We start from the raw sequence: 24,566 nt of genomic DNA, 5'->3' as shown, positions 1-24,566 counted from the left end.
CACTAATAAAGCACATGTATTTCACAGGGCCTTAACCTTTAGCTTAGTAGGGCCACAGCCCTTAGCTATTAGAAGGACCATAGTCCTTAGATCAGGTTGTAACTTAGTAGGATCTTTATTTTAGTAGGACCACAGTCCTTAGCTGTTTGAAGGGCCAAAGCCCTTTAGTTTAGGCTGTAGCACAGGGGAGCCGCCGTCCCTAGTTTTAGGAAGGCCAAAGCCTTGTAGTTTGAGGAAGAACCTAACCTTTTAGTAATGCACATAGAAATGCTAAGTTTGGGAAAAAACAGAAAACTTTTACGGGACTAAAAAATCTCTGGTGTGGATATGAGAATTGTAACACAGCATAAGTGCTTGCTCTAAGGGCACATGCCCTTGGTGCAGCTAAACCTAATTATGGGAAAATATGTGTACTGAAAGCTTCAAGGCTACTCTGCCAATTAGCGGCTGGTTCCACATTTCACCTTCAACTGCTTCTCTAAGTTTCCTAGGGAACTAAGAGTTGCCATAACGATTATCTCATTGGTTCTTTTGTATGTCACATAGCTTAGTTTTATGACTGATGGTAAATTGCTTAAACTATTTTTAAGTTGCACCTGCTTTAATGAAAATTGTTATGTAGCAAGTTTGGTTTTTTCACTATGATTGATTAACCACCTGTGTTCTTTTCTGTAACTTTTTGCCTGCACAATAAAAAACCAAGAAAAGCTCTGAATCGCGGTCATTTCCCAGGAATTCCTTCTCTCTTGAAGAAGTCGTCTCCCGGGATTTAACCCCTTTGGGCCACTCACTGCTCTGGAAAAATGGGCTTTGTGTAATCCTTTGTGTCTCCATCTCCATCACACCCAGGGAGAGGCGACAAGTTTGAAGTCGTGCTCCTTTGTTTTTTCTGTATGGCTTTTGGGAGTCCAGACCCTCTTTTTTGGGGGGGGGCGTAGCTGGCTGGTATGGGGATCTGAACCCTTGACCTTGGTATATTATAACACCATGCTCTAACCAACTGGGCTAGCCAGCCAGCCTGCCAGATTTTTTTTTTTTTTAATTTGTTTAGTCTTCTTGCCAGATCTATAAATGCATAAATGCTTCGGCTAGTTGCGTGGCCAGACGTTCTGCTTATGTGGCCTGTTTTCTTTTCCCCATCTACTTTATTTCTGCTTCTTTATTGGTGAGAAACTGAGAACTTGCCCTTTCTTCAATTCTCTATGAACTCTGATGCCATAGTTAGACAATAAAATAGAGATATTGGGTGTGGGCAGAGTTGTAAAGATAAGCTATGGACGGCTCAAGTCCAGTAGTAGGATCTTCTTGACAAATGATAATGATAGCTAACATTTACTGAATTCTTGTAATAATCAGAGTAATTTAATAGGCACCATGCTAGGTAGTTTACATGTTCTCTATCATTTAATCCTTCCAACAGCTTCGAGACAGGAACTATTACTCTACCAACTCTACCAACTAGAAACTGTCAGGGCCGGGCTCTGAGCCGGCACAGCCTGAGTGGAAAGTACTCTGCTGAGCTGCCCCCTCCATTCTTACTAGACAAGCCCCGCAGCTTGGTTTCCTAGCCTGCCAAAGCAAGGTCTGCGATCCTGCCTGGGGATGGGGAACAAGGCTGGGTAACAACCCTTCCATTCATTCAGTGAATGCTTGTCAAGTGAGCACTCCAGTGACAAGTTTTTGAGAACATAAATGCCAAAAATGATGTTTATTTTCTCTCCCAGATCTCTGCCTTCCCAAGATCGTCACTGCTAGCCTTCTCTGGTGACTCTCAGAGAGCCAAGGAATTTTTGTTTCTCTTATAAGAGGCCTGCACGGGCACGAGGTGAAGATTGGACTGTTTTCTGATGGGCGAAAGTCTCTCTAATTGTACTGCACAGCATACAAATTATGAACCACATAATCAGATTTGCCTGGATTATATTTTCTCCTGGGATATTAGATACATTCCACTGAGTCCATAGAAGAGAAGGTGAAGATCAAGACACCATGACAAATGCTAGCTACCTGGTAAGTACAGATATTTTCAATTATCTAGGTAGCTAGAGCTTTCTATATACCTAATATCCTTTTCTACTAAAATTAACCAAAATGTACACATTCCAGGAAATTGAGGGTTCCTTAGTGGTTTTATATATTTTTATTATCCTATTCTTTCTTTGTATATTCCCATAGATACCTGTTTCTTGCAACAGGATGTATTAAAAGTGACATTATCTTTTGGCTTTTGTTAAAATGCCCTCTTAGTTGGTCCCATTAATTCATTCAGCAAACACTGAGCACTTACTACATGCTAGCTGGCAGTGCAAAAAATGTGTAAGACCAGGTTCTTGCCCTTGGCCTCCTATCTCGTGTTGAGACCACTGATGTCTCAGTAAGTAGGTTACAAAGCATTGGAGATGGACTAGAAGAGCTAGGTATTAAATGTGGTGGGAACAACAGAGGAGGGATGGCCCAACTGCAGGGCTAGCTAGGGGGCCCATCAGAGAAGGCTTCGTGGTAGAGATGACCATTTTGGGCTGGACTTAGAAGGGTGAGAAGGAGTCAAGCAAGGAAACATGGGGGACAAACATTCTAAGCAGAAAGAATAGTGTTGCATAGGTACCATGATAGGAAACTGCCTGGCTTGTTCAAGAAAAGGCAAGAACAGAAGTTTGGTATGGCAGGAGCAAAGAGAATATCATAGAGACTGGTAGGATATGAGTGTGGGGAGAGCCTGTGGCCCGACTGGGAAGAGCCTTGAATGCAGAATTAAGGAATTCAGACTTTGTTCTATAGGTGACAGGGAAAATGACACAATCAAATCTGTGTTTTACATAGATAAGTTACCCCAGCGAGAGATGGAATAGCTGGGCGCAGTGTGAGGGTACTGAGTAAAGCGATGGAATAGCTGGGTGCAGCGTGAGGGTACTGAGTAAAGCAGGAGATCCAATTATTAGATCATTATAATAAATCAGTCAGGATAGAGAGGATGAGGTTATGAGCTAAGACAGAGAGAGTCGAAATAAAAACAAGAGGATGGATTCGATAGAGTTTTAGAAGTCCTGTTGAACAGGATTGGCTGATTAATTGTGGATGGATGGTGAGGAAGGAGGCACCAAGCTTACGGACAACAATAGCTGACATGTGTCGTCCAATGCTTACTCTGCATGAGGAATTGTATTATTATCCAAGTTCTAAAGGTGAGGAAGTTGAAGCCTGGAGTGGTCAAAGTGCCATAGCTGGTATGTGGTGATACCAAGTGATGGAGTTAGGATTTGAACTGAAGGGAATCAGCACCTTTATTCACTATGCGGTAACTTACCAGCAAACTGGTTCATCAGTGTCAAGTGATTGGGGATGAAGTGACCACCCTAGAAAGCACTTAGGGAGGGGTAGATTCAGGCCTGGAACCCATTAGAACCACCTTCTGCTCCCGAGAGCTCACGATCAGACTGCCTGGGCGCTGTATCAGGCCATAGATGTGTTACGTCTGGCTCATAGAGTATTTTTATTTTTTATTTATTTTTATTTTTATTTTTTTAAAAGATGACTGGTGAGGGGATCTTAACCCTTGGCTTGGTGTTGTCAGCACCACGCTCAGCCAGTGAGCGAACCAGCCACCCCTATATAGGATCCAAACCCATGGCCTTGGTGTTATCAGCACCGCACTCTCCCGAATGAGCCACGGGCCGGCCCCAATTTGCTTGAATTTTGAGCTGTGTACTTGGACTTAATTATAAGGAAGCTTTGGTGGGGAGGGTGTGTATGTGTGCATGTATGTGTGTATGTTGGGAAGGGGTGGACCATAGCTTATGAGGCTTGGAATTTTCTATAGAAATTCTGTTTCAAACATTTTCAGGAACTTTTATAATTTATTAAAGGTTGAAAACATGTTTCTGTGCCATTGAGTTAAAATGTGAGGCCTGGCAAACAAGTATTTGTGTTAAATATTTTGTTCCATTTAAGATGTAACAATAATCCCCAGTGGCTGTGATCAGGTTGGACAAGTGACCATATTTCATGTTTGTATGAGTTTGTTTGCAATCTATAAACTGCCCTTAGAGATATAGATTCAAACAGCTGCAAGAAGTAGAACTGACACTAGAGCTGTAGGACTTTGACTCCTAATCTGTGTTCTTTGTGCTACACCCAACAATTTTCCATCATGCCTGGCTGCCTGATTGAGGGCACAAATTTCTCAGAGGCCACCAGGCACCATTCTGGAGTACTACTGGGTCTCAGAGTTCATTGTCCATCCCGCAAGGATTATCCATCCTGTCAGACTACGCTGACCAAACTAGTGGGAGGCCAGCCCTACAATCTTTCCCCTGGGAATAAGAATTCGTCGTGCAAGGTTCACACTGCAGGTCAGTTTGGTCTCGAGAGTCATTTCTTCAAAGATTACACAGGGCTTGCAAGACCACGCTCTGCTGCTGCATGGACTCTGACCCCTGCCCAGCACATTCTCCTTCCTCCTTCCTCTCCTCCTCAGAGACTCCCTGCCCCCCACGTGCAGACTTAGGGTGGGAACTGGATGTGTGTTGTGGCCAGTTCTGTTCTTGTCCATATTACTCAGAATCCATTGTTTCTTATTGATATGAACAAGTGCCTGATACTGCATGTTTATCATAGCACTGAGAGCTAGGGATACAACAGACAGGTGCCCTGCCCTTGGGGACAAGAGGAGTACACGCAGGAAATAATTAGTGAGCTTGGTAGCACTTTGTTACAGTCCTCCAAAAACTGGTATTTTATCTCAGTCACATTATGATTTCAGTTTTTTTGTGTTATGGCCTAAAAAGCCTAGGCTCCCCAAAAGATCTGGCTGAGTTCATGGTAAAGTTCTCTACTTATTCATTTAACAAATATTTATTAAGCACCTGTTATTTGTCAGGTACATTCCAGATGTCAGGATTATAGCAGAAAACAAAACTGACAAATAGACCTGTTCTCTTGGAGTTTACATTATTGTGGAAAGACAAAAAACCATAACCCTGTGAACATGTTCTGAGAATTTTGAAGAAAAATCAAGCAGGGTAATGATGGGGGTAGATGGGCTGCTTTTTTAGGAAGCCCTTTCTGATGAGGTCACTCTGAAAGCAGAGCCCAGATTTGGTGAGGCGGAAGCGCCGGGTGACTGTTTGGGGGAAGTCCTTCCCAGGCAGGGGAGCAGCAAGGGCAGAGCCTCTGAGAGGGGAGTGTGCTTGGCTTGTCTACAGAATAGGAAGTCACTAACCGATCTGCAATCTTCACTTTTCTTTGTCTGCAAGTCCACAGGCTTGTTGGAAGGAACAAATGAAATCATTTATGTGAAAACATTTATGTAAACTATCAAGTACTGTATAGAAATTATTCTCTTTATGTTGACTTTATCAAGTATTTGTAGAGTGTCTAAATCATAAAGGATCATAATTATTATAATTCTACCATTAAATTTTTTTATTATTGAGGTGAAATTCACATAATGTATAATTAACCGTTTAAAAGTGTACAATTCAGTGGCATTTAGTGCATTCACAATGTTGTGCAACCACCACCTCTCTCTAGTTTCAAAACCTTTCATCACCCCTGCCCTTTCAATTTTAGTGCTAATATGTTACCACTCTTGAAGTAGGATTTTTTTTTCCATATCTGACTTTGTCCTTTCTGCTTCTGGCTGGCCTCCACCAATTCCTATGATCCATGTGTTTATTCAACAGATACTTACCGAGCACCTACTGTGTAGTAGGCAATATGCTACATAGGTGCTGGGGATACAACAGTGACAATGACAGATAGGTCCCTGCATCCAGGAACTCATAACCTAGAAGGGGATTTAGACACTGAACAGATAATTGCCAGAAAATTAATTTAAATATGAGACATGCTTATAAGGAAAAAAATGCTTTGAAAATAATGTTAAAAACATTTTGGAAGTTATGAAAACTACTAGAAGAGAGATGCCACTCTTAGAATAACATGGGTATGTTGTTTTCATAATTGTGCTCTTAGTTCAGAGACACTGGAGAGAAAAATCACCTCAGGGAAGTGAACTGGATTATGTTACGGCACAAGTAGGTAGGCAGGCAGACGTGAAAACAGTGTTATTTGTTCATTCGATCCTGATAACCCTTTGAAGTATGGAAGGACTGATATTATTACATCACTCCCATTCTATAGATGTGGAAACTGAGGCTTGGAAGGTCGTGCCTTGCCTAATGCCACCTAGCAGGACTTACATCTAATATTTCGCTTTAGCCAACTGTCGGATGAAGCTGAAAAGCATTTGTCCAACAGAGGGCAGCCATGCACCTGGCTGGGAGAAGACGTGCTGGCACACAGGTTCGGTCCAGCGTCCCAAGGTGCACTCCCAGCCTTCCAGGAGAGGGCACTGCTAAGCTGGCCTTGGGTTACCCCACCAGACCTCCCCCCCGACCCTGTCGCCTTGCCCTCCACCCCCATAGGGACTCCCAGACGCAGACTCGTGACCTAGCAAGCTCTCAGCTCCCCTAGGCTTTTTCTTGCACATTAATGTGTGCTTCCGTGTTTTCCTAGATGATTGTTTCTTCATCAAGCTGTGGAATAACAAATCAGGGCAAGTAACCCAAGTCACCTCAAGTGATGAATGAGCTGGTGATCACCAGAAAGTAGGTACTGCCTGGGGTGGGGAGCCACGCACACTGCTGTTGCAGACGTTAGGGCCGCACGTCCCTCATGTAGGCACGACCTTGAGTTTCTCTAGGCAGGATGACCTGGCAGCATTTCCACCCCACCCACAGCTAGTTTCGCTTTCCTAATGTTGTTAAAAAGTGACTTCTAACTGAAGTAGGGTGGTTTAACAGGTTTCAGCATTTTACTTAAAATTTTTATGTGATCATCTGTTTAAGATCTCTTCCTTCTGGTAGGTCTCTTTCCTTTTCTCTCAAGAAGATGCCCAGAACTGTCCTCTTTGGCATTGTCTAAAGTCCAGGTTCTAATAGCTTTTGGACTGTGGTTTAATTTTAACAGAAAGACCTTTTGGAATGATTACTTGTTAATCCGGAATGGGCCAGTTTGATTCAGGGCCATAAACACCTCCTGTCTGGAATAAGTAGGTGAAGTTATGTTCATTTACTGCTAACATATCTCTTTTTGAAAGGGGAGACTTATTTGGGAGGAAGAAAATGAAAATGAAAACTGTATGGATAGATCAGAATGGAAGACTGTTTGATTGTCTGCTTTAATTCATTTAATGAACTCGGTTGCCTAAGGAGAGCAGGCTGTAAGAGAATTGAGGGAAGGGGCCCCTGGGTGTGGCAGAGAATGGCCTCTCATCAGAGCTGTCCTGTGGGTAACTTTTTCTGGGACGATCTCAGTTTCTGGGACAGAAGACACACTGGCCCTTTGTGAGATCATGCATCAGATTGCCACCAGTTCTCGGTTCTGAAAATGTGGTCACTGGAGAGTCTGTCAGCAGCCCCAGGTGTCATATCCTTAGGAACCACCGACCCAGGCAGTGAGGTGGAGTTGGGGTCCCCAGAACTCCCTGTGCTCATCTGAATATTTCCAATTCCTCTTCTTCCCTTATAATGCAAGTCGTTGGGTAATAATTACTTATAGAACCTTAAAGAATTTTTGATGCTGCAGGACAGAAACTGGTTATTTTTTGCAGTTTCGGTGGTAAACTTCTTTGACAATAGAAGAAAAGAAAATAAAAAATGAAGGGCCGGCCCGTGGTTCACTCAGGGGAGTGTGGTGCTGAGAACACCAAGGCCCCGGGTTCGGATCCTATATAGGGATGGCCGGTTGGCTCACTGGCTGAGCATGGTGCTGACAACACCAAGCCAAGGGTTAAGACCCTCTTACCAGTCATCTTTTAAGAAAAAAGAAAATCAAAGATGAGAGGAAAATTGGGTATGTGATGGAGACCAATTCTAGGTAAAGCTAGGGCTTACAGACCCCTCGAGTCTGTTGCACAGATTGGGTTACAAACCCTCCACACGCAGGTCTGTGAGCTAGGTAATAGGGGGGAAAAAAAGACTTGGGGAGCCGTGGGTATAGAAAAATGAATGGGTTTTATTCAGATCTAGGAACAACTGTCCTAGTGGCTTCTGAGAGTTCTGAGAAGCGCTGTGGATCAGGGCTGTTAGTCTTATACTTAAGTCCACAACCCTGGACACCTGGGTGCTCATACACAATTTACATTATGTAGTAACGAGGAACACCTGAGGATATTTACAGCAAATGCTCGGCAAGATTCTGAACATCTGAGGGGCCCTGACATTTTCCTATTTTTCCCAACAATCCACTCCTTCAGGGTCCCTCGCCATACAATCTACATGTTCAGAATCTTCCGTGATGTTCCCTTAGCAAGGATAAGTGACTCTTACATTCATACAACCTATCATCTGTCCAATATGCCTTAAGGCTTGTCCTTAAGGTTTGTCCTGTAGTTTTGTTCTTTCAATTGTTAGCCGCACGTGTCTGGTTAGTAGTCATCATTGGTATGAAGTTCAGTCTATATTCAATAAGCCAACACATTGGTCACACTAACGTATGTCTGTATCCAGTTGACTCTGGTGCCCACAGCCAGAACACTATGGGCGAAAGGACAGAAGGGTTATTGGTACCAATAGGGGGAGTTCTCACCCCTCTGGTAAAATACATGTTAGTCTGCCATCCTGGGAAAGGATGATTGCAGGAATAGGTATCTTACCTGGTTTATGATACCATGCATTATCTGCTAGTACTGTTGGATCTGTAGGTTCTATATGTAACAGTATAGGGGAACTCATAATTGGCCATAATGATGATACAAATGTGCCCTTTGGAATAGAGTGCTCATCTGTTCCAGGCCATATTACCTTTACTCGAGGAGGCCAAGTACTTGTCACCCAAGGTGAAATTTGCAAGTTGTCTGCTAATCCTTTCCCCCAAGGCCCTATTAGGCCTACCCAGCTTATATGGGGGGCTTCTATTTTCCAAGGCCATTCCCATTGTACTGTCTGTCCCCATTGTAAACAGGTTGGGGCTGGTAAGAATATTTCCATTCTTGCCATATCCTGGCTTCAAAAGTTCATCTCTAGTAGTGACTTGCAGTTGTATAGGTGCTGCTGCCCTATGCAACAGAGCTTCCACTGGAGAGGGTCTGGCCCTTGCGGGGTCTCTCATTTAGAATCCTGACTGTCGGCCATAACTGACATGTCCACCCCTTCAGTGACGGGGGTTGGGCATATAGCCTTAGCCCCTTTTTTAAAAGACCATTGTATCGCTCAATCATCCCTGCTGCCTGGGGATGATATGGCATATGCAACTTCCACTGAATAGACAACTTGGAAGCCCACTTCTGAACCTCATGTCCAGTAAAGTGGGTTCCATTGTCACTCTCTGACTATAGGCCGGCCATACATGGCTGTAAGGCTATTCAATTCGTTCACAGTATTTACCTGGTCTGGGGCCTTACAAGGCCATACAAACAGAAGACCGGTAGCTGTATCAACAGCAGTGAAGATGTATCTGAAATTCTCTGACCTTGGCAGTGGTCCGACAAAGTCCACTTGCCATCGAGTCAGGGGCACCCTTCCTCAAGTTATTTGCCCATCTATATGGGGTACCTGCCAGGGGTGTGGACTCTCTTGAGCACATACTGGACAAGCATGACAGGCATTTACTACATCTTCCCATTTTATAGGCAAGGCCCATCTTTGAGCTGCCATCCACATGGTTTTGCTACCAGCATGCTGCATTCATTGATGTAACCATTGGGCTACATCAGCAGCTGGTGCTCTCTCCAGCCATCTTACCTTAGCCAAGGCATCAGCTTCATCATTTCCGGGACTGGCTAGGGGGAAATATCCTGTGACATGAAAAAGGGTTACTTCTTTCTCGTGCTCCAGTTCCCATAACTCTTGCCACATGGCTTGTCCTCACAGGGGTCAGTGGCCTATCTTCCACAGTTGATATTTCCAAGTAGAAATCCAAAGGGTTAAACCTTTGTACACAAGGTTTAACTAGCTGTCAGTACAGATGGTTAATGGCCCAGGCTCATTTTTTATTATCATCCAAACAGTTCTCAATTCTGCCCATTGACTGCTTTGCCCTGTGCCATTTTCATACCACATAGTATCTGTTAAGGGCTGGACAGAAACAACTGTCCACGATGCTGAGGGTCCTGTGCTAGAGCCACCTGTATACCAAGCTTGTTCTGTGATAGGTCCCTGTCCCTCATGGAAGGGTGTAGCCTCCACCTCCATGGGTAAGGGCTGTGTCAAAGTTTCCTCCACAACCTCTACTGGGCCTAGCATTTTGCAACTCTTTGGACAGAGGACTCATTGACACAGTGCTTCTTTGTTCTATATATGCTTCCCATTTAGATAGAATGGGAGTCTGAGCTACACCTGTTTTAGGGTTGGTTGCCCATGTGCGCAGCCAACCTAGTATGGGATATGTTGTCCTTACTAGGACTTTGGAAGTTCCTGTGATAGCTTCAGTGGCCATCAAGGCAGAATACACAGCTGCTAGCTGTTTTTCTATTAGAGAATAGCGCACTTCAGCACCCTTCCAGAGCTGAGACCAGAATCCTACAGTGTTCGGAATCGGTCTTGTCTCTGCCACAAACCTGATCCTAACTCCTCTTGGGTGATATTTATGTCTAATTCAAAAGGTTTAGTGGGATCAGCCACTTGTAAAGCCTGTACTTGCTGTATTACCCTTTTTGTAGCCTGGTAAGCCTGTTCTGCTTCCTCAGTACAATCCCAGGGGGTTCCTTTCTTTGTTAATGCATACAGTGGGCATGCCACTTGAGCCATATGCGGTACAAAAGCTCTCCAATACCCCAGAAGTCCCAAATATGTCTATAGCTGAGCTACAGTTGTGGGTTGAGGGTATGCCTGTATCTTGTCTACAATAGCTTCTGGGATGATCCTCGTCTTACCTGACCAGACCACTCCTAAGAATTTGACTGACAGCCCAGGTCCTTGTACTTTGGCTGTGTTCACGGCCCACCCACATTGTTCTAAATGGCTTGGCAGCATTGGAGCTGCCTGGGTTAAATCTGTAAGAGAATCAGAGGTTAACAACACATCATCAATGTAGTGAAACATCCTAACCGTGCTGGGCTTTATCCCCTTGGCTAGGTCCTCAGCCACTAAATCATGACAGATGGTTGGGCTATGCAGATAACCTTGGGGGCAATACTTTCAAGGTCCACTGCCTCCCCTTCCCAGGTGAAGTCAAACTGACCTTGGCTATTGGCGGAGATTGGAATAGGAAGAAAGCATTTGCAAGGTCCAATACATAATAAGTTCCCAGCTGAGTCATCAGCTGATCCATCAAGTCGTGAACTGAAGGCACAGCTGCATGCAAAGGAGGCACTACTTTGTTTAGTTTTCGATAGTCTACAGTCATTCTCCAGGTACCATCAGGTTTTTTCACTGGCCATACCAGAGCATTAAATGGGCTATGAACTGGACGAATAATGCCAACTTTTTCTAATTCCAATATAGTGGCACCTATCTCTGCATGTCCTCCTGGTAGGCAATACTGCTTTACATTAACCACATGTCTTGGCTGGGGTAACACCTGTGGGTCATATTTAGCATATCCCCATAACACAGGCTTTACTTTCCATATCCGCAGCCGAAACTCTCCGACTGTTGTTTGCAGGTGCAAGCCATAAAGTACATCCATACCCAAGAAGTACTCAGCTACTGGGGATATATATACAGTATACACACGAGGGGGCAATCGTCCTATGCTTAATGGCAGTGACTTCAATAGTATTTCCTCCATATCCATCTATATGAACTGTGGCCCCAGGAAACTTATCTGGATTGCCATATATCAGGCTACATTCTGACCTGTATCTACCAACGCCAAAACACGTTGCACATTAGTCCTTGATCAGTGTATTGCTAGTTCAGCGTGAAGCCTCTGGTCCTTGCCTGCCCTCAAAAGATGAGTACCTTGGCCTGCTCCCTAAACAAACTGGAACATTTCATCCACCTCCTCAGAAGCAATCAAAAATTCCTGTAAGTCCACTGAGTGCACTTGCTACCTGTTTCTGGATGTTTAGTGAAACACTGTTCAGGGCGTAATTGCTGCCACAAGGCAAACAGGACCACATTTGGCTGCTGGTCAGTTTTCTTGCTATCAACCCCTGCTGCAAGCAAGTCAAGCCACATCTGCTTATGGCTAGTCTTGCTTGGTCCCCTCAGGATAAGATCCTGATCATTTCTTAGGGGTTGGTTCTTAGCCACATTTTGGACCCCTTTTGCTTGTCTTTTCTCCTCTACTTCACCCAGGCTAGCTATCATGGTTGTTACTTCATGTATAGGATGACCAATGTATAGGGCCAGTATAGCCAGTGACCCAAAGGATGTTGACAGGGCATTTTGCAGCACTATGTCTCTCATGCTGCCTGTAAAATTTTCATCATCCAGGCCAGGGGTGTTCACATTAAACATGGACTGAACTGCCTCATCCCCAGCTCCTGAATTATTTGAACCAAGTGAGTATATGTTTGCCATTTACTCAGTCTTGGGCAGTTCTCCAGCATTTGCCCACATGGTTTGGGCAGCTTCACTCACCCATTCCACTGAGGAGTGATTATCTGGCCCTTGTGCGTATCTATGGCTATTCTGCTGCTGCTGCCTCAGGGATGGGCACATGGTAATAGAGGCCAATTTTTCCATCTCCTCACCAGAGCATATCACACTATCTACCCCTAGGTCCCATAACTGCAACAGCCAAGAAGTTAGGGGCTCCCCCTGTTTCTGCCGGAACTGTCTCCCTAAATCAACTAATTCAACCTGGGTATATGGGACATAGGTAGTGAATTCAGTTACCTGTGGATCACCTTCCGGTTGTTCACCTGGTTCTATAGACTGCACGTGTTTCAGTTTCTGGTGCACAACAGATCGTGCCTGGAGATGCAAAGTCTCCTCCAACTCGACAAACACTGGGTTTGTCGTTCTTCCAGGTGTGAGAGGCAGGGGTGCCCAGTTGTAGCATGTCATCCTCCAGATTATCTGTGCTTTCAACAGCTCTGCTTTCTTTAAATCTCGATCAGTTTGTATCATAGTGAGCAGTAGCCAGCCTCCGGTCAGCAGAAAAGTGGCCACCGGACACCGTATACTCAAGGATAGCCACATTTCCTCCCCCTCCCGTGGGGCTTTCCGAGGCCGCACTGCTTCATGGAGTGCCTGGTCTATGCTGGCTTGTAGTATAGTAAGCAGCAACCAGATCCCGGTCAACAGGAAAGTGGCCAGAGAGCACAACATATGCAGGAGTAGCCACATTTCCTCCCTCTCCAAGGGGCTTTTGGCTCTTGTACCTACTCAAATATCCTGCCAACTACACCAATTGTAAAGTTAGGGCTTACAGACCCCTCGAGTCTGTTGCACAGATTGGGTTACAAACCATCCACACACAGGTCTGTAAGCTAGGTAATAGAAAAAAAAATGGTTCTGGGAGCCGTGGGTATAGAAAAATGAATGGGTTTTATTCAGTTCTAGGAACAACTGTACTAGTGGCTTCTGAGAAGCGCTGTGGATCAGGGCTGTTAGTCTTATACTTTCTTTTTTTCCCCCGGCACGGTGTGGTCTGCACGACGCTCAGCCAGTGAGCGCACCGGCCATCCCTACATAGGATCTGAACCCGCGGCCTCGGCGCTACCAGCCCCGCACTGTCCCGAGTGAGCCAGGGGGCCAGCCCCTTATACTTAAGTCCACAACCCTGGACACCTGGGTGCTCATACACAATTTACATTACGTAGTAACAAGGAACACCTGAGGATATTTACAGCAAATGCTCGGCAAGATTCTGAACATTTGAGGGGCCCTGACATTTTCCTATTTTTCCCAACACTAGGAAAAATGATTTATGCCAGTCCTAGCAGAGGCAAATGAATTTGGGAAGACTTGCTTGTTTTATAGTAATAATCTTTACTGTTACAACTTTTGAGGTACTGTTTAAAAAAAAGAAAAAGAAATAGTCTTCACTTCACCAGAGATTCATGCTTGGGCTTATTTAAATACGGATATAAATGTTCTTCTGGAGCATTTAAGTAGGAGGGAGGACAGAAAAACTAGAGACTAATTATCAGAAACTGTTACCAGTAGAAGATCAATCTTAAATAAAAACCAAGGGTCTGATTACCCATTGAGTCAGTAAGAGATGAGGCATCCACTTAGAAAAGAAAAACCTGACCTTGTGCTGACTCTGAAGGGCAGATACATGAAGCCAGGTGTATCCATGCTGGCCTGGTCAGTCCCAGAAAAGCTCTGAGAGGCAGGGACTGTGTTTTTCACAGCTTGTCACTGCTGTGGTTCCTTACAACACTCCATGAATATCAAATCAACACTTTTGTTGGTTATATTCATTGTGCATGAGGAGAACCATCATCCATTCATGACATAATCTGGCATGGAATCAGAACCTGGTGTGTCTCACTTCTTTTACCTCTGGAAGAGGACTGAAGAAGAGAGAAAGTTTCACATGCCCAGAAGAAAACAACTGCTACAGATATGAGTTAAAAAAAAAAAAAAAAGAGGAAGAAAGCTGAGCTAATCTGGGAGTTTGATCACTGCTAAGAATGTATTTCTGTTTTGTCATGCAGTTTCTAGCTTTGCTTCTAGCTCAGACCTGTGCTGCAGCCTCTCAGGAAGCTCCTTCACTCCTCAGGCCTTCTCCTTACCCCTGGGTGCTCCTCCTATTTGGACCTGGGCTGCTGCATTGCAGGACACCTCTCTTTCCTGAGTCCTCCCTATGCACCTGCTGAAGGCGGGGCATTGGAGCAGCACTCTCAGGGTCATGCGGGGTTTCATCCCTAGGCTGTACTTCGTGGTGTCTCTGAGAAGCCCTGGGATGTAAATGGTTGGGCACCTACTGAGTTGGGAGGGAGATAGTGCAGACTGCAGAGGCCTATCTAGTCAAGCTAGCTAAGTCCAGCTGGGGAAGGGTGGGTTTGTGTCTCAGCTGGAGAGTGGGTTGGAAACTTCTACACCATGAATTCTTAGAATGTCATGATGGTGATGGTTTTCCCAAGTTTCCCTTACCTGAGGTTTTGCCCCATACAACCCAACATAAGTGGGACTTCTCTTTTGTCCAGCTTCTATCCTTACAAGCACAGGAAAACCAACAAGGACGGAGCCTGAGAAACAAAAGCTCATAGAGGAGGCTCAGGTTATTGGGCAGATACCAGAAGTTGTGGGATATTCAGGGGGTGGCTGTGGACTAAGGGGTCCACCTTGGGGTTTGAGAACATTTCCATGTTATTGGTCATTAAGAAATTTTCTCTAAATATTCTAATCTTGGAGAGAAAGGAATGGACCAAGGACTTAAGTTAGAGTATACGTAGTTGACCTAATTATAAGGTTGTCTGTCTGTTTAATTAATAGATAGTTCCATGGTGTGGGACAGCAAGGTCATTCTTAGCCCTAAATATTAGCAGTGCTGTCCTGGGGCTCTGGAAAAAAGTGGTGACAAAGTGTTCAGCTGTAGGCTTGTTCTGTCTTAGTCTCTAGCTGGCATGGGTCAGGAATAGAGGAAAATGTTCAAGTGGCATCCTAAATACTAGTTGTAAAAAACAGACTGGGAGGAGAGAGCGCATTTAGATCTAGCCATGGCCTAGCAAAGCCTCAGATGAGTTATGTCACCCCTGTGTGCCTCGTGGCAAGCTCCTGAGGCTGTCATGGATTTATAGTCACATGTGGGACAGTGCTGCTGACAGGGTTGTTTCCTGCCTTACACTTACCCTGTCAGCAAGACACTGTTTACACTATTTGTTTGCCAAATTGTGGCACATTATACACAATCTCTTTGAAGTTCAACTAAATTAATGTTTAGAAATATTGTAGGGCTGGTCCGAGGCTCAGTTGGGAGAGTGTGGTGCTGATGACTCCAAGGCCACGGGTTCGGATCCTATATAGGGATGGCTGGTTAGCTCACTGGCTGAGCGTGGTGCTGACAACACCAAGTCAAGGGTTAAGATCCCCTTACTGGTCATCTTTAAAAAAGAGATATTGTAGATCGAAAAAAGTAGAAAAGCACTGTAACAAACAATGATTACTGAGATTAGAATGCTTTAAACTTTAGCCTTAGAGAACCTTGTGAATTTGTAGGAGTTAACTAGGACAAGGACTCATCTCTTTCAAGAAGCATGGTATCATGAAGGACACCAGTGCTGTTTAAGAGGTATTTCAGGTAGCTCAGGGGAGAGCAAGGAGGCAAGGAAAGAGGGAAGACATCAGAAAACATGTTTGAATACAAAGATTTGTTATCCCCTCTACAAAACAGCGGAGGTTGGATTCTTTGGGTCAGGTTAACTGGTTAAAAGAATAAACTGAGGAAGAAACCTATGGAACAGACTCTGGAAGAAGTGGTCAGAGATGAATACTCCATAGCAGTCTCTTTGATTTGAGAAATAGTTGAACCCCAGACCTCACTATCAGTTGTAAAGAGTCACTCCAAGTTTATAAGCTTATTAAACTAGTGTTTTTGACCTTCTTCAGGTCCAGCTTTAGAGAAAATACAAAGAATGCTTCCAACCACACCTAAACCTTCTCAAAACACTTAGCTGACAGTGTTTTTCTTCTAATTACTCAAGTGAGCATCTCTGTTATTTACAAAGTTTGGTGAAGACAGGGAAGGGGAGATTTGTGGTTTGATACTTTTTCCAGCACAGAAGGGTCAAATTCAGCCTGTCTTTTGAAATCAGTCTGTCAGGCCACCAGAGATCACCAGAGTTGAGCCCCCCACACCCCATTGTGGGGCCACGAGCAGGACTTTTGAGTTCATTTGTGTCTTTTTTCTTTTCTTTTTTTTTTTGGCAGCTGGCCCATACAGGGATCTGAACCCTTGACCATGGTGTTACAACACCATGCTCTAACAAACTGAGCTAACTGGCCAGCCTGTATTTAAAAAAATAAGTAAATAAATTTTATTGTGTATATTTGAGGTATTTGTACTTCACTGACTTTATAGGTGAACAGTGGCTGTTTCACCTAAAAGCTCCCCCTCCACATTCACTTTTTTTTTTTTCCCCTTAAAAGATGACCAGTAAGGGTATCTTAACTCTTGACTTGGTGTTGTCAGCACCACGCTCTCCCAAGTGAGCTAACCAGCTATCCCTATATAGGGATTCGAACCCGTGGCCTTGGAGTTATCAGCACCACACTCTCCCAAGTGAGCCACGGGCCAGCCCCTCCCATTCACTTTTGATTTGACAAAATGAAAAGGCTTCTTTCTGCCTTTTTCCTTCTTTCTTTCTTTCCTTGGATGTTGGTAAGATCAATGAGATAATGGTCACAAAGTACTTCGAACGACCTCAAGAAGAGTACAGCCCAACTCGTTATTACTGGGTCAGTTCACAAGTCCCAACAGTGTAAGGTTTCTTCTATTGCCTTGGGGATGGTGCAGTAGAGAAAAGAGAAAGACACAGCCCCACATGGCACTGTTGGTTGGAGTTGGTCATTCCTGACCTTGACATCAACAATCTTATCTCCAGAAATAGGGTAACTGGTCGTTCAGCCACTTGTGTCTCCTCATATGTCTCCACCACATGTGACTTTCAGTCATTTCCAGGGCGACTGCATGACTCCATCCCCTGTTCCAGGAATTAATAACAGGTGGTATGAAAAGACTGTTTCCCTGATGCACTTTTACAAGATGTTTTAAAGATGAGGTGGCAGGAAAATGGTTAACCTGCTCACTTGTGCAGTGAAGTGTCTGAATGACAGGGCCCAGGGAAGCCCCGCCTTCAGGGAGAGCTCTTGCTCAGGACAGCCTGGTGGAATCAGGGAACATCAAGGTGACTTCACGCCTTATAACCTAGATGTCATTGGGCTTTGAAGGCTGATGATGCCATGACCTGCTACAGGCTGGAGTGTGGCTAAAGGACAGCTGTGGCTTGGGCAGGCAGCCCTTGCCACACTGTCTCTTCTTGGGTAATGGCTTGTCACTAAGCCTATGACGTTTAGGAACAGTCAAACCTCTCTTTCACCTTGAACCACCTTTCCTCATGAGTAGTAAAAGAGTTGGGTTTCTTACGAGAAGAAGATTATGACTGTATGCCCCAGAGGAGGAACCACTGTCTCCATGAGGGTCATTCACCCACAGGAGAGACTCAAGGACAAACTAATTGTCTTGAGACAATGGGAAAGGAGGAGGGTTTGCCGAAGGAGACTCTGGAGCACACCCAGAAGTCCAGTGGGAGCTCATTAAATCCTTGTTGAGAGGAGCCTCACAGTTGTTTGAGTGAGAAAAGGGAAACAGAGCAGAGGCGGAGAGAGATTGTGGAGATGGAGCAGTGGCTTTAGAGCCTGAGAGGAGAAGTTTAATTATGCTATCAATTATGCCAACTGAAAGGGAATAGAACATTCATTTGGTTGCAAAAGGTGTTCTTAGCAGAAAAAAATTATGAATGCTGCATTGGGGATTGACAAAGGCATGGTAGCCAGCACCATTGAAAAGGGGAGTGACAGCAAGCCTCACACCTGTAAATGGATCCTTTCTGTGCCACCAAAACTTGCCAATTTGATGTCATGTGACTCTTATTGCTTATGTGTGCATGTCTGTGCTGTTAGATTGTCTTCTGAGCAATTTGGGGCTTTAAGAATATATTGGCAAAGTCAGCAACCAACAATTCCAGGAGCCTTGGTTCCACCCAGGCCCTCTCAGGGAAGATGAGGACCCCCAGCCCCTTCTCCCTCCCATCTATCACCCCTGTGCCACAACATGCTCTCATCCTTCTGCCTGGACACTTGCCCTTCCTCCTGGAGAGCTGTGCTCCTGCCCTAGAGAGTGTATGTGCACACACGTGTACATGCATGTGTGCACACGTGCATATGCGTGTGGTGGGGCAGAGGGAGGAGAGTTCTGCTTCTCTGTGGTGATCGCCATCAGTCAGTGGAGGGCTTTGAGCTGAGCTGGTGAAGCGAGAGTGCCACCAAGTGCCAAGAACAAGCACTGGCTGTGGTATCAAGTGTTTTCTCTCCTCAGATTACAGGAGCAGAGAGAAGGCTTTGTTCCAGCCCACAGCACTCACCTTGGTGAGAGGGGGCTGGGAGCCCCCAGAGGTGGCTTGACGCTGGGATTCCTCTCTGCTTATTTGGATGAAGGGATTGGCTCTGGGGAACTGGATGCAGAATTGAGGGTCTGAATAGATTTTGAAAATGAAAATCAAGGTGAAATGTTTTGGTGGCTAGAACATGATGCAAAGACCCTGCTTGCCATTCCAACCCTACAACTGTCCTTCAGCTTCCTCTGAAGAATACTCCTGCCTTCTGGCCACAGTAGAGCAACATGAAAGATTGGCCCAGTTCTTGGGGTTGGCTGTAGAGGCTGCTCCTGGGGCAGTGTCCCTATCACCAGAAGCCTACCCCATTAAGCCATAGGTGGGAACTGAAAGGCGAATTTCTGTGGAATGGCCCTCTGAGAGGGACTGGGCACTGTTCGGAGCAGAGGATTCCATGGGTTGTCTAGAGGGGATCCTTGCAAGGCAGGGCAGACCTGCTGCTGTGACCCCCAGGGGAGGAATGTGGCCAGGTTAATATCTGCCATCTGGCCAGTCCTTGTTCTCAGCTTGGAGCCTGCTTGGTTTTTTTCCTTCATGGCAGGTAAAGAGGGGAATAGATTTGTTTGTCCAGTTGCCACCAGTCTGACGACTGTTGCAGGCATGGGAGCATCTTCAAGGCATAGTGCCAGATCAGGTCCCACCTAACATCTCTGTTCCTCATTTGGAATGCTGTCATCAGCAGGTTGATTCAAAACTGGGAGGTGTTGGGAAACCCCTTGGGCAGGAGATTTCGAAATGAGATTCAGATTAGGAAAAACATAATGGGTGGGGTTCTAAGGAATGAAGGAGATAGAAAAAACTCCTGTCCTGATGCTCCGCTGGATAGCGGGGACAGACAGAAGAGCCTAGAATGGAAGGGGAGCAGCCGAGCCAGCTGAGCCCAAGCGCAGGGCTGTTCCATGAATGCCTCTCCCCACCCTTGACAAGGAGGCGCCTGTGCCTCTCCATTCTCCGGGTGAAACCACACCTGGAACGATGCTTCCAGTCTAGGACATGTCAGCACTGGCATGTAGATAAATCAGAGGGCTCCTGTAGGGTGGCGGTGGGGGCAGGGGGAGGTTGGCAGGAGTATTGGGAGAGAAAAACTTAATTATGAAAAGATCGTGAAAGGCTTGTTGAATAATTCAGAGCAGGGGCTAGTGATGAAGCAAGGGTTAAAGAAGCTCATGAGCCCGCAACCTTGGTGGCTGTGGCAGGAATGGGCAGCTCCCCACTCTGCTGACCAGTGGCCATCTTGCTGTCCTTTCTGTGCTTTAGCTCAGGACGCCTGGCACTGGTGGCTCCTGGTGGCATGTACCTGAGACATGAAGAGCCCAGAGGAAGATGCTAGCTAGGTCCAGAGCCAGACCAGAGAGAGGTGGACACGAGGAGAATAAGAGGGAAACTGAGGCACAAGGAGAGGAAGGGCAATTAAAATGATCCCCCCCAAAAAAGAGGTAAAATGGAAGGCAAGGCAGGGAGGAGCATCCTAGAAGGAGCAAAAAAGGAAGAAAAGGAGAGTCTATCATTTGAAGGACTTGGAGTGGTACAGTCAAGAATGAGTCTCCTGTCCCAGACCAGGGTAAAGTGGCTTCTGGTTAGTGGTGCCCATCTCATAACGGCAGGGACAAAGCAACCCCTTGTTTATCCCAGCTTGGCATTTGTTCAGTGCCCATGCCTGGTTTGTGCCTTGGACACATGAATTACTGGATTGAGGATTCGGATCCCTGTACTGGCCAGCTGCCAAAAAAAAAAAAAAAAAGAGTGAGTCTCCAAACATGATCAGTGCTTAGAAAGCTTGTCATGTGATAAATAAATCCATTTCATCTGGGTGGATTGAGTAAGTGGTACTCTTTGAGAATGTTTGGGACCATGCTGCTTGAAAGCTGAGAGTAGAACTGTGAGAACTAGCCAAGCAGTTATGAATAAGAGGGGCTTATGATTCATGAGCGTGGGTATATGTCTCGTGCAGGGTGGGGACCCACCTAACTGGAACCACTACCCAGCCTCTCCCAGTCTCCTTAGATGACAAGCTGTGGCATCCTTGGTCCACCCAACTCAGCCCCCAAGCATTTTGCCAAAACACCGGTAAACAAGTATAGGGGAAGGATGTCACAGATCTCTGCATTCTGTGCCATTTTCTCCTTGCCAGTGCTCAGCATGTGACTAACCAGGGATTTCTCATCAGGGGTTATATGTTCTTTCCTCAAAGAGTAGTCAGTTCGCCAAACACCTTCCTCTGAGCTCAGAGTAAGTTTATTTCTGTGTTCTATTACCTTGGGCCAGGAAGTCCAAGAGTTTGCCCGAACAGTATGGGAAAATTATCTCTCACCTCCAACACACCCAGGATTCTCAACAGCCAGCGCAAACTTGACCACAGCAGCTGATCACCTTTCTTGCCAAAGTTAAACCAGAGATGAATGTTATTAACTTCCACATCCAACATTTGTTTAAGGCTTACACTTTACAAAGCAAGTCATTGTCTTATTTCATCCTCACAATAATCCTACATTACTGTTACTTCCACTATATAGACATTGAGTATCAGAAAAGTAGTCCTCCTCAAAGTCAACTGGTAGATCTAGGAGTCAAACCCGATGTCCTCTGACCCTGAATCCTTTGTGTTTTCTACACAATATTGTGGACCCCTTGCCCCCTTCAGATTTCCCAACATCAAAGTTGGGATTCCTGGATTTCTTTCCTCAAACAATTTGTCTCCTCAACCTTTCTCCCATCCGTTCCCATCCCACTCCACTTCTCTGACCATCATATGGGAGAAAGATCTCCACTTCTCAGTGAAGAATGAATACAAAAAGCAAATGATGCTAGCATTTCCTCTGCCAGGAACTTTTTCAAAATCACCAAGAAGGTTTCTTTTCATTACAAAAGCAATATGGGAACATTGTAGAAAAATTACAAAATATAGAAAAATAGGGGCTGTCCAGTTAGCTCAGTTGGTTAGAGTGTGGTACTGATAGCACCAAGATCCAGGGCTGATCCCTGTACTGGCCAGCTGCCAAAAAAAGAAAAACAAACAAGAAAATAAAAATCATAACTCTGCCATTGAGCAATCACTTAGTATTGTAAACACTGTAGCATTTAGACTTCCACAGCTTTTATGACATACACAGGGACTTACTTATATTTATAAAAATGGCAAATGTGCCTACCCCCTAATGTCATTTTGGAACCCACTTATGTAAACATTTTCCTGAAATATTTTTATAATATCATATTTAGTAGACATATATTTCATTGTAATTTTTAATGTACTCTAGAGTTAAATATTTAGATTGTTTCTTCTTTTTCAGTATTATAATCAGTTTTATGATAGACTTGTTATAGGTAAAACGTATCTGATTTCATTTTTATTTCTTAGATTATGAATGAAGTTGAATTTTTTTATATGATTTTTATCATTTGACGCTCTTTCATGAATAGCTTATCCACACTATTTGGCAGCCTTCCATGGTGTGTATGTTATTTTTCGTATGGATATGTAAGAACTCTTTATATCAAGGCTAAAAAAGTTATCTGCAAAAGACTCATTAGCACGTCACATTTTAATGAATGACTTTACATTTGAGTCTATTGATCCAGACCATGGATGCTTTGCTCTTTTTCTTCTTCTCCTTTCTTTTTGACAAATTCCCCTCAGTCTATGCATCTTAGTTGAAATTCCAAACCCTAAACTTTGTAGAAGGGTCCTCCTACAGGGCTCGCCCCAGAGGCCGCTGAGCCTGTCTCTTTAGGGAGTGCTGTTCCTCCCCACCTGCGCACCCAGCTCTGGAAGGGCGACTCCAGGAATGTGGTTCCCACCCCTTCTGCCTTGACTTCCCGAACCTCATCTCCTCCTCTCCCTTACAGACTGCTGCCTGGGGGTTATGGCAGACTCCCAGAGGTCCCTGTGTCATGCTTCGGAAAACCCTGACATGAACCTCCTAGAACTCTCTGGGAGAACGGTGGGAGAGAACAAACATGTAGGGGGGTATTAGTATTAGAGGGGAGTCCTCCTGTTGGGGGTGGGCAGGAAGTACTGTCATGGCAAGACCATAGAAAATCCCCCTCTCCAGGGCCCCTCTTGCTACTGAGCAGCGAGGGGTGTGCTGGCATGGGGCTTTTGGCAGCCAGCCTGCCCTCCTTCCTGAGTCTCAGGTGGGTCCGCTCCTTTGCCCTGTTATTACCACTGGCAGGTTCGTTTGTGCTGCTGGCAAAGGGACACAAGTCCTTCCAGTTCTTCTGGTCTCCTTCAGCTACTCATCCGCTGTGCGTGGGGGGGTGGGCAGGGGTGCCCAGGCCTGTTACCTGGAGTCCCTGGAGAGGTGGAGGAGGCAGGGAGAGGGCTGGGCAGGAGCCGGCTGGACTGGCAGAGCCACAGTGGTGAGGATAGGATGAGTTTCTTACACGACCAAGATCATTACTTTGGAAAACTGGGACTGTAGGGAGGAGGTCAGGGTATGTCTGGGGGTGGAGGCTGGGAGTTCATTTCAAAGCTCTGTGGGTTTGGAATGTCCTGACCCACTCTAGATCCCCTGCATGTCTCCCTTTGTGCTCTCCCCTCCTGCCCTTTCTCCAGGTTTGGAACATTGAAGACAGCTGTGGTTGCGACTTCAGCAGAAACCAACACACCTGGCATTTCTGTGGCAGGAGCTAGACCCTGGCACCCTTGGTCTCCCTTTGAGGTCTTTGGCTTTTTTTCCTTTGCAGTTGGGCTTGGGAGTGCCCATACTTCTTTTTTCTTATATTTCCAAACATTCCTGGGAAGACAGTGTGATGCTCTAGAGAGAGCCTGGACTCGGAGCCAGGCCCCTGCGTGCACGTCCGTTCTGCCAGATGGCATGAGTGACCTTGGCAGTTTCTTAACCTCTTCAGGTTTCACTGTCCTTGTCTACAAAGTGACAGTAACAGTACCAACTTCTCAGTTGTTGGAAGATTAACTGAGATGCCACATGCAGTACACCAGACAGATGGTGGGGAGTGCACAACAGTGCTAGTATCTCTAACACCTTTCACTTTGCTCAGCTCTGTGGACATGGGGTGACATTTGGGAGCTTAAGAGATCTCTGCTCGAGGGCAGTGTCTGTGTTGAGCCAAGTACCCATGCCCTGGGGCCGCCTGGCCCCCAGCCCACCTCGTCTTCTGTTCTGCTGGTGCACCCAGCCCTTCTGCTGCATGGACTGGGCCATGTTTGCTTCCCCCGCTGGAGGTGACCTTCTGGAGAGAGGTGATCTTAGTCATCTTCGTATCCCCATAGTCTCAGCACTGCGCTGGGCACAGAGTGCTCATCATTTCACAGTCACTGAGAATTTGAAACAAGAGCCCAAACTTGCGAGTCCAGCAGACCTCAGGTGAGAGCCTGGCTTCATCACCAGCCCTGTGACCTTGAGCAAGATGATTAATTTCCCTGAGCCTCAATTTCTTTTCCTAAAAATAGTAACAATAATAGCTACCTCCTAGGGTTGTTGTGGGGTTTAGTGATGATGTCAAAGAGAAGCCCGGCCCGCTGCTGCCTGCACGTAGTAGGAGCTCAATAAATGGAAGCAGTGATTAGCTGTGATTATAGGACTGTTTA

General features: G+C 45.5%; 1 protein-coding gene and 1 non-coding gene across 4 annotated transcripts in view; both read left to right on the top strand.

The window, feature by feature from the left end:
• The window catches only part of LOC134375378 (golgin subfamily A member 6-like protein 2), a 46,124-nt gene that overhangs the window by 7,371 nt on the left and 14,187 nt on the right, over nt 1-24,566 (top strand). The window contains exons 2-3 of one of the 3 annotated variants that reach the window (XM_063093769.1): nt 1,725-1,825; nt 1,943-2,010. The gene's annotated coding sequence lies outside the window, so the exon portion shown is untranslated. Of the gene's footprint in view, nt 1-1,724; nt 2,011-6,516; nt 6,607-24,566 lie in introns of those variants that run through there. The other 2 variants (XM_063093770.1, XM_063093768.1) reach the window with 2 other exon arrangements.
• Nucleotides 20,563-20,696, top strand: LOC134377464 (small nucleolar RNA SNORA48). Its single transcript, XR_010023505.1, has one exon. It is a non-coding gene; the product is annotated as a small nucleolar RNA SNORA48 (small nucleolar RNA).

Source organism: Cynocephalus volans, chromosome 4, assembly GCF_027409185.1.
Source record: "Cynocephalus volans isolate mCynVol1 chromosome 4, mCynVol1.pri, whole genome shotgun sequence".
Lineage (NCBI taxonomy): Eukaryota > Metazoa > Chordata > Mammalia > Dermoptera > Cynocephalidae > Cynocephalus > Cynocephalus volans.
Note: the sequence above shows the minus strand (reverse complement) of the source record. Positions and strands in the feature narration are given on the sequence as shown.